The sequence below is a fragment of the Myotis brandtii genome, unplaced genomic scaffold (genome assembly GCF_000412655.1).
Source record: "Myotis brandtii unplaced genomic scaffold, ASM41265v1 scaffold581, whole genome shotgun sequence".
In the NCBI taxonomy this organism is placed as follows: domain Eukaryota; kingdom Metazoa; phylum Chordata; class Mammalia; order Chiroptera; family Vespertilionidae; genus Myotis; species Myotis brandtii.
Window position 1 is genome coordinate 1,065,354 of NW_005370182.1, and position 7,008 is coordinate 1,072,361.

At 38.3% G+C, this 7,008-nt stretch overlaps 1 pseudogene; it reads right to left on the reverse strand.

The window, feature by feature from the left end:
- Positions 1–6,188: 6,188 nt before the first annotated feature.
- On the reverse strand, positions 6,189–6,752 carry LOC102241280 (annotated as a pseudogene).
- Positions 6,753–7,008: the final 256 nt, after the last annotated feature.

Below are 7,008 nucleotides of genomic sequence, written 5' to 3' on the forward strand. Positions count from 1 at the left end.
TCTATTATGACAGGCAAGCAAAAGTAAATTTTAATGCAGTCTTTTGAACAACAATTTTTCCTCTTTGGAATGCTCAACAAACTGACAATTTGTCATTTTTAAAGGTTTTATATTTTGGATTGTCATTATGCTAGGTGATATGCCATATATTCTCTTCTATGAGGTAATGTTTCAAGTAGAACTTACTTGAGGTTTTCCATCTCCCAAGGAAAAATGCTTATTATATTACTTCTTGAAGTGCATTGTTCTTAAAAATAGTAATTATCAAACTTTGTTTTTTATTGAGGAACAATTTACATACAGTAAAATAGATTTTAAATTCAATGACTTTTGATAAATAAATTATATATACCAGTGTTATCATCATTCAAATTAAGATAAGACACATTTTTAGAATCTTCACAGGTTTCTATGTGCCCCTTTTTAGTCAAATTCTCCCATCTAAGACTACCACTGTAGATACGTTGTTTTTTTTAGCCTATTCTTTAACTTCATGTAAATGAAATAATTAATTGTAAATGAAATAATTAATATTGTTTTGAGATTCATCTGTATATTTGCAAGTTTTTCCTTTTTATTGCTGGCTAGAGGCCTGGTGCATAAAATTTGTGTACAGCGGGGCGGGGGTGCTCAGCCCAGCCTGCACCCTCTCCAATCTGGGTCCCTTCGGGGGATGTCTGACTGCTGGTTTAGGACAAAGAAGAGGCAAAGGGTGTATTCATGTGTTTACATATTGTTTTGAGATTCATCTGTATATTTGCAAGTTTTTCCTTTTTATTGCTGGCTAGAGGCCTGGTGCATAAAATTTGTGTACAGCGGGGCGGGGGTGCTCAGCCCAGCCTGCACCCTCTCCAATCTGGGTCCCTTCGGGGGATGTCTGACTGCTGGTTTAGGACAAAGAAGAGGCAAAGGGTGTATTCATGTGTTTCTTCTTAAGGATGGTGAACGAAAACTACAATTTGATACTGCTGTCTGCTTCCCATTGGCCATAATGTAGTCACATGCCTACACTTAACTTCAAGAGAGTCTGGGAAATGTAATACTTATTTCAGGTAGCCAAGAACCTAGGTAAAAATTGGGAGGCTTCATAGCAATCTCTGCCACATATACATTATTTTATTTGATCCTTATAGTGACACAGATGGGTGTCGACCCATTTTTACACAAGGAAAGCAAACACGAGAAAGGCTACAGAGGTGAAGGTGCCAGAACCAGATCCCAGGTTGTCTGATTACTAATACTGTGTCTCTCCCAATATGTTACATTGCCCCTAATGTTTATCACATGCTTCACACATAGTAAGTACTCAGTAAATGACAATTATTTCTTTGGATTCTTTTGGGCCTCCTTTTAGTTCCTGGAGTCCCAGTTTTCTGCACTGTGCACCCTTTCTAGTACTGCAGGATGATTTTGGCCTTATGGCAAGACCATTTCCCTCCCAGGGAGAAGGGTCTACTTAAATATTTGAAGTTCTTGAATTTACATTGCTTTCCAAAGTGAATCAAGCCAGTGGTGTATGAAGAGCAATGGATACACTCAATTCTTCATAATTGGATGGGTTTTTCTCATTTTGGTCTTATTAGTCAATTCAGTGCAGTACAATTAAATCAGGAGAGAGGGAGCATTCAGTGAAACAGCTCCTCTCCCAGCCTCAAGCCCCTCTCTTTTGTACTGGATCATTGTTGGATGAGAAATTTCCTTTTTTTCTGCCTGAGGTAGTCCATGTGCAGTGGCTTAATTGATTTGTATGAGTTTCATTTCTATGGGGCCAAAGGTTATGAGATTATATTAGAAAAAGGGTTCATACAGGTGTTTGAATTAATTTACTGATTAACTCTTGTAAATCTGGCCCTAGAGGTGGCTCACAGCAATCGAGTGCTATCTCCTTAGTTTGTTTTTTAAAATCACCTTGTCAGGTGCCTGAGTGTGCCTGAGAATGTACCATGGACATCAAATTAAATACTAATTCTCTGCAATTCAAGTGCATTGTCTTACATGTGTTACTCTTCCTCTAGCCGGTTAGATATTACCTGACTAAAAGAAAGCTCTTGGAGTCTCTACATCTTTAAAAAGCCATTTCATTATGGTCAAAACATTTTTCTCAGTATCAGGTTTTCTCTCCTCTTTATTTCCCCGTTAGGTCTTAGCAAAGAAAATACAAGTCCAGAGTGTTTTATACAAAAAGTACCTGAGCATACAAACAGAATATCTATTTATTGAACTGAATAATTTATCTTTATATTCCCAAACACTTTGCAAAGAAGTGTGTTATTTTCAAACCTCAAACAGAAGAGTTGCTTCCGAAAGCCTTGGTCATTGCTTTACGCAGAGACAGAGCGGGATGTGAAGAGAGCTGCACTGTAGGCATGTGACTACATTATGGCCGATGGAGGGTGGTGCTGGGTGCCCTGGCCTTTGGCACCAGCCTGTTTGCCTTTGAATCTCATCTCAGCGTTTCTACTTGCCAGTCATGTCCCTTAGGCAATTAATTTCTTTATGTCACAAATTATTATCTATAAATTAGGGCTGGCAGTAATACTAACTAGTAGGGTTTTGAGGATTAAAATAAATATGTATTATATTTAGACAGTGCCTGATGTAAGTTGTACTACATCAAGTGCATGTTATAATTATTTGGTCTTTGTTTCCAAGACATGGTTTTTACTCAACATGAACATTGATAAAAGACATACAGCATTCCTAAGATGGCCTGAAAGATACGCAGCACCACTCCAAATGGCCTGATTGCTGATTGGGCCATTTTTTCACAGAATGGCTCTGGGTTCATGTGAGTTGAAGCCAGAGAGCAATTGTCAGGAGTGAGGGCTTTGGAGTAAAACGGGTTAGGGATTAAATCTTGGCTCTTCCACTTGTAAGCTGGGTGACCTTAGGCAGGTCACTTACTCCTTCTGAGGTGTGGTTTCTTCACCTGCAAAGGATCATTGGGGAAAGGATCAAAAGAGACAAAGTGTGGAAAGCACTGCATAGTACCTAGTCCATGGTAAGGGCTCAATAAAAGGTAGATTTTTATTGTTGTGATTAAGTCCTAGAGGGAGAAAATCCAACAGCTCAGACCAGGAAGCATGGGGCATTTTCTCCCTTCATGTCTGCATTTCCCTGGGTGCGAGGATAAAAAAGTTCTTTGCTGGAATAATGTCTCAAAAAGCTACGAATGTTAACTTCATGTTGGCTAGTTATATTCAATTATTCAGAGCAGGTGCAAAATCTTTTGACAAATTAGATCAAATTACAGCTAAGTGTAAGAACATATTCCAGTTTCCAGCAAGCATGAAATTCCACTGTAGGGCTGTGTCTATGCACATACAATGAAAAAACCTACACTTTTTTAAATCAACATTTGGTGGAATTTAAACACTCTTCAAAGAGTTGTGTGTGTGTTTTTTTTCTTCTTTTTTTTTGCTACGTTATAAGCTGAGGTACAAATTAAGCTATGTAGATATTTAAATGTAAAATCACTATTGTTGATAATTTGCCTCCAGTTTTGTACAATACACTTGTAACTACTGTGATGTGGGAGCATAATTACATTACAGTGTAGAATACAGCTGTCCTATACCTGTCACATCACTGTATGTTATTTTGGTTGTCTTATATTTTGCATAACACATGATGTCAACAAATATTTATTGCGATTCATATGCAAAGTAGCATGATAAACTTAAAGGAAACTTAAAGTAATGCCTTAGAAACTTGCCTTACATAAATGGCTTTTTATTTTAACCAGTTCAAATAATTACCTAATAATGGAAGAAATTCTCTAATGGGTCATGATGTGAAAAGTGATGGAGAAAGTAATTGAACTCCAGCAGCCTGGGAACCAAGCTCTGGTCCTCTCCTCTCCTTTTGCTTCCCTGGGTACCATCCATTTGTCCCAGAAGGTACATCCGCTTCTTACAGAAACCATCTGGTCACTCTCACAGGCTTTCTGTGGGCTGCTGGTCACGTGAGACAGGCATTAGTGGCAAAATTTGTTCAGTCCACTTACGCTATTCATTGAATAGCAACTAATGATCAGAAGATTTTATTAAGGAGTTCCCAGGTTTCAATATTGACTTCCTTGTAGATCTTTTTATTTTCAAAAATATCTATATGAAAACGATTGAAATAAAACATTAAAAAGACTGATCAACTTGTATGCATGCATATAAGCATAAGTGATGGATGTGGACAACCGGGGGTGAGGGTGAGGGCAGGGTTGGGGGGATGAGGGGACATTGGGGCGATAAGGACACATTTGTAATATCTTATTCAATAAAGGGGGGAAAACCACCCCCCAAAAAAGACTGATAATAAAGAATTAGAAAATTTTATAAATATAAGAAGGTAAATAAGACCTACGATCACAAATTGATTTGGAAATATTATTAATGTCACAATGTTACAATATCTTATTGTAAGGACTTTAAAAACATATGGCCTGGGAACTAAGAAAACTGGGAATGGCATCATATTATTTAAGTGAAAAGTGCTGAAACTTTTAACTGAAAAGTGCTCAGCATTAACTGGTATCTGCTTCAGCCTTTTCTGTACCTTGATTCCCGTCTATTCACACCACACTGCACATGTTTCATTCCTCATCTCACTGGCTCCCACTCAAACACTTTAAGTTTAAATCTAACTTGCTATCGTGACACAATAAGAATAGCATTAATAATACTGACTATTTATTGTTAGCCAACTATATACCAGGCACCATGTTAGGTTTTCTAACTGTCCATCCTCACAACTACTACATAAGGCAGGCACCCTCATTTCACAGATTAAAAAAAAGATAAAATGCAGTAAAGTGATTATCTTGTCCACAGTCACATGTTAAGTAGCTGACTGGGAGAATCAAGCTCCCAACTGAGATTTCAGGCCTTCTTCCAACAAGACCCTCCTTCTGTTCAGAATCCCTACACTCTGGCCCAATAGGTCTACTAGTATTTACTGTTCTTTAAACTCTCCATCAGGATTCTGTGTACTACTATTCCATTATATAAAATTCAGTTAAGTCCCATCTTCATTTATCCATCCATTCATTCATTTAACATTTATGGCACACCTCTCTATGCCAGGCAATGTGCTAGGTGCCACTGTGGGTCATTTCTCAGCCTATGCTTACTGTTCCCTGATTGTCAGATGTTTTGGGGTATATTTTGTTTCCCTGGCTACAGTGTAAAATTGTACATCCTGAAAAATCAAAGTTTCTCAACTAGTGGTGGTGCCGCCCCTTTAAGGAATATTGGAAAACATGTGACAATCTTTTTTTTTTTTAAAGGCACATTTTTAATATCAAGAGTGCGATACAAAAGGCCCAACATACAATGAAGGAGGACATTCCCCAATTAACACCAATGACAATGCTCTTTCAACATGTGCCTGTTGAATGAAATGGGGATTTAATAAATTTCACTACTAAAAAATAACACAGCGAGTCTCATCACAGCCAACATCCTTATACAATCTAGTTGTGAAATGAATGTTTATATTGCTTCAAACAGCTTAAACCCGAAGTTTGATACCACACCTTCATGTTTGTACAGTCCTCAGTAAGATTATCTACAGTATTAGCAACCATTTAAAGAACAAACCATTGATTCAAACCACATTGATTTAAGGCTCAATCAAGTAATAGAGAGCCCCCAATGAAATGGTTAAATATATGAACTACTGTACTGATATCTATTAAATAGTTTCTTAGCAAATAAACCCTTGAAGTGCAAAATTCACCTCATTTAAGTTTTGATCAAGAAGTTCAACAACAATCATAAAGTCCACAGTCTTAAAAGCAAAACTGATATACAGTGTCTCTAAGTCACTATACTCAAGGTTAAGAGCGATGCATATTCCATTTTTACATTTTACTGGAATTTTACATGTTCCGTTTATGATTTTAAATCTCTAGGTTTTCATTCCTCCAAACTGTCTGAAGACACAGTGTACCACAGACTTAAGTTTCTCCCTCTATTTTTTTTCAAACAGAAATATTTCTCAAGTGTCTACATGTCCTGGAAGGGGAATTTTTCGGAGGTGGCCACTTCTTCGGAATAGTCCCACGCCATCAGGCCTCTGAAGCAAGGGGTGGGGGAAGAGGAAAAAGCTGAAACACAAGGTTTATCTGGTTAAGTTTTACATTAACCATTACAAGCTGGATAGTATAAGAATGTGGATTTTTTGGCTCAAAAAGTCTGAGTCTTGGTGTGGAAAGGAGTACTTGGCTGTCCCACCACAGCTTTCTCGTAGTGGGACTGTCAGGGAAGTCTTGACTGGGGAGTATGATTTGTTTACCTATCAGGCGTAAACTTCCAGGCACTCAGTTCATTTTGGGCTTGTTCCAGTTTGTCTTTAGTCTGTTCCAGTTCACCTTTCATTTTTAGGAAAAACAAGTTGATCGCGGGGTCCACCATTGTTGATCTCAGTTGGGCGACACTGGGCTGCTGGACTTGCCTGAGGTACTGGATTTGAGTGGTACACTCTTGCACCTCTTACTTCTTGGTTGCTAGTCGCATTACAAGGATGTTTCCCCTTCGTGCAGACTCTTGCTGGTGTTGCTTTAGTTTTTCTTCTGACTCCTGTAAACCAGTTACATCATTGGAGTTCAGATCTGTGTACTTGCCCTCCAAAGCTTGCACATATGCTTCATACTGTTTCCATCTTACAATTAACTCATCTCGTGCCATAAGTTTGAAGTCTGTCTCACTCAGTCGGACCTTTTTGGGAAGAGGTTCCTCGTTGGTCATCTTGAATCCTTAATGGTGAAGAGCATTAAGTCAAGGACTGTCATTAGAAGAAAAAAAATTCCTAGTCTTAGACTTAAAGTCTATGACTTGGTATGTTATCTGCCTTGGTTACTTGTCACATTGACTAGTTCAGGGATAGGCACAGGGTTAACAACAATGAGAGGTAAGGAGATGTTTCTGGAATTTCCTGGAAAGGTTAGTTCAGGGATAGGCACAGGGTTAACAACGAGAGGTAAGGAGATGTTTCTGGAATTTCCTGGAAAGG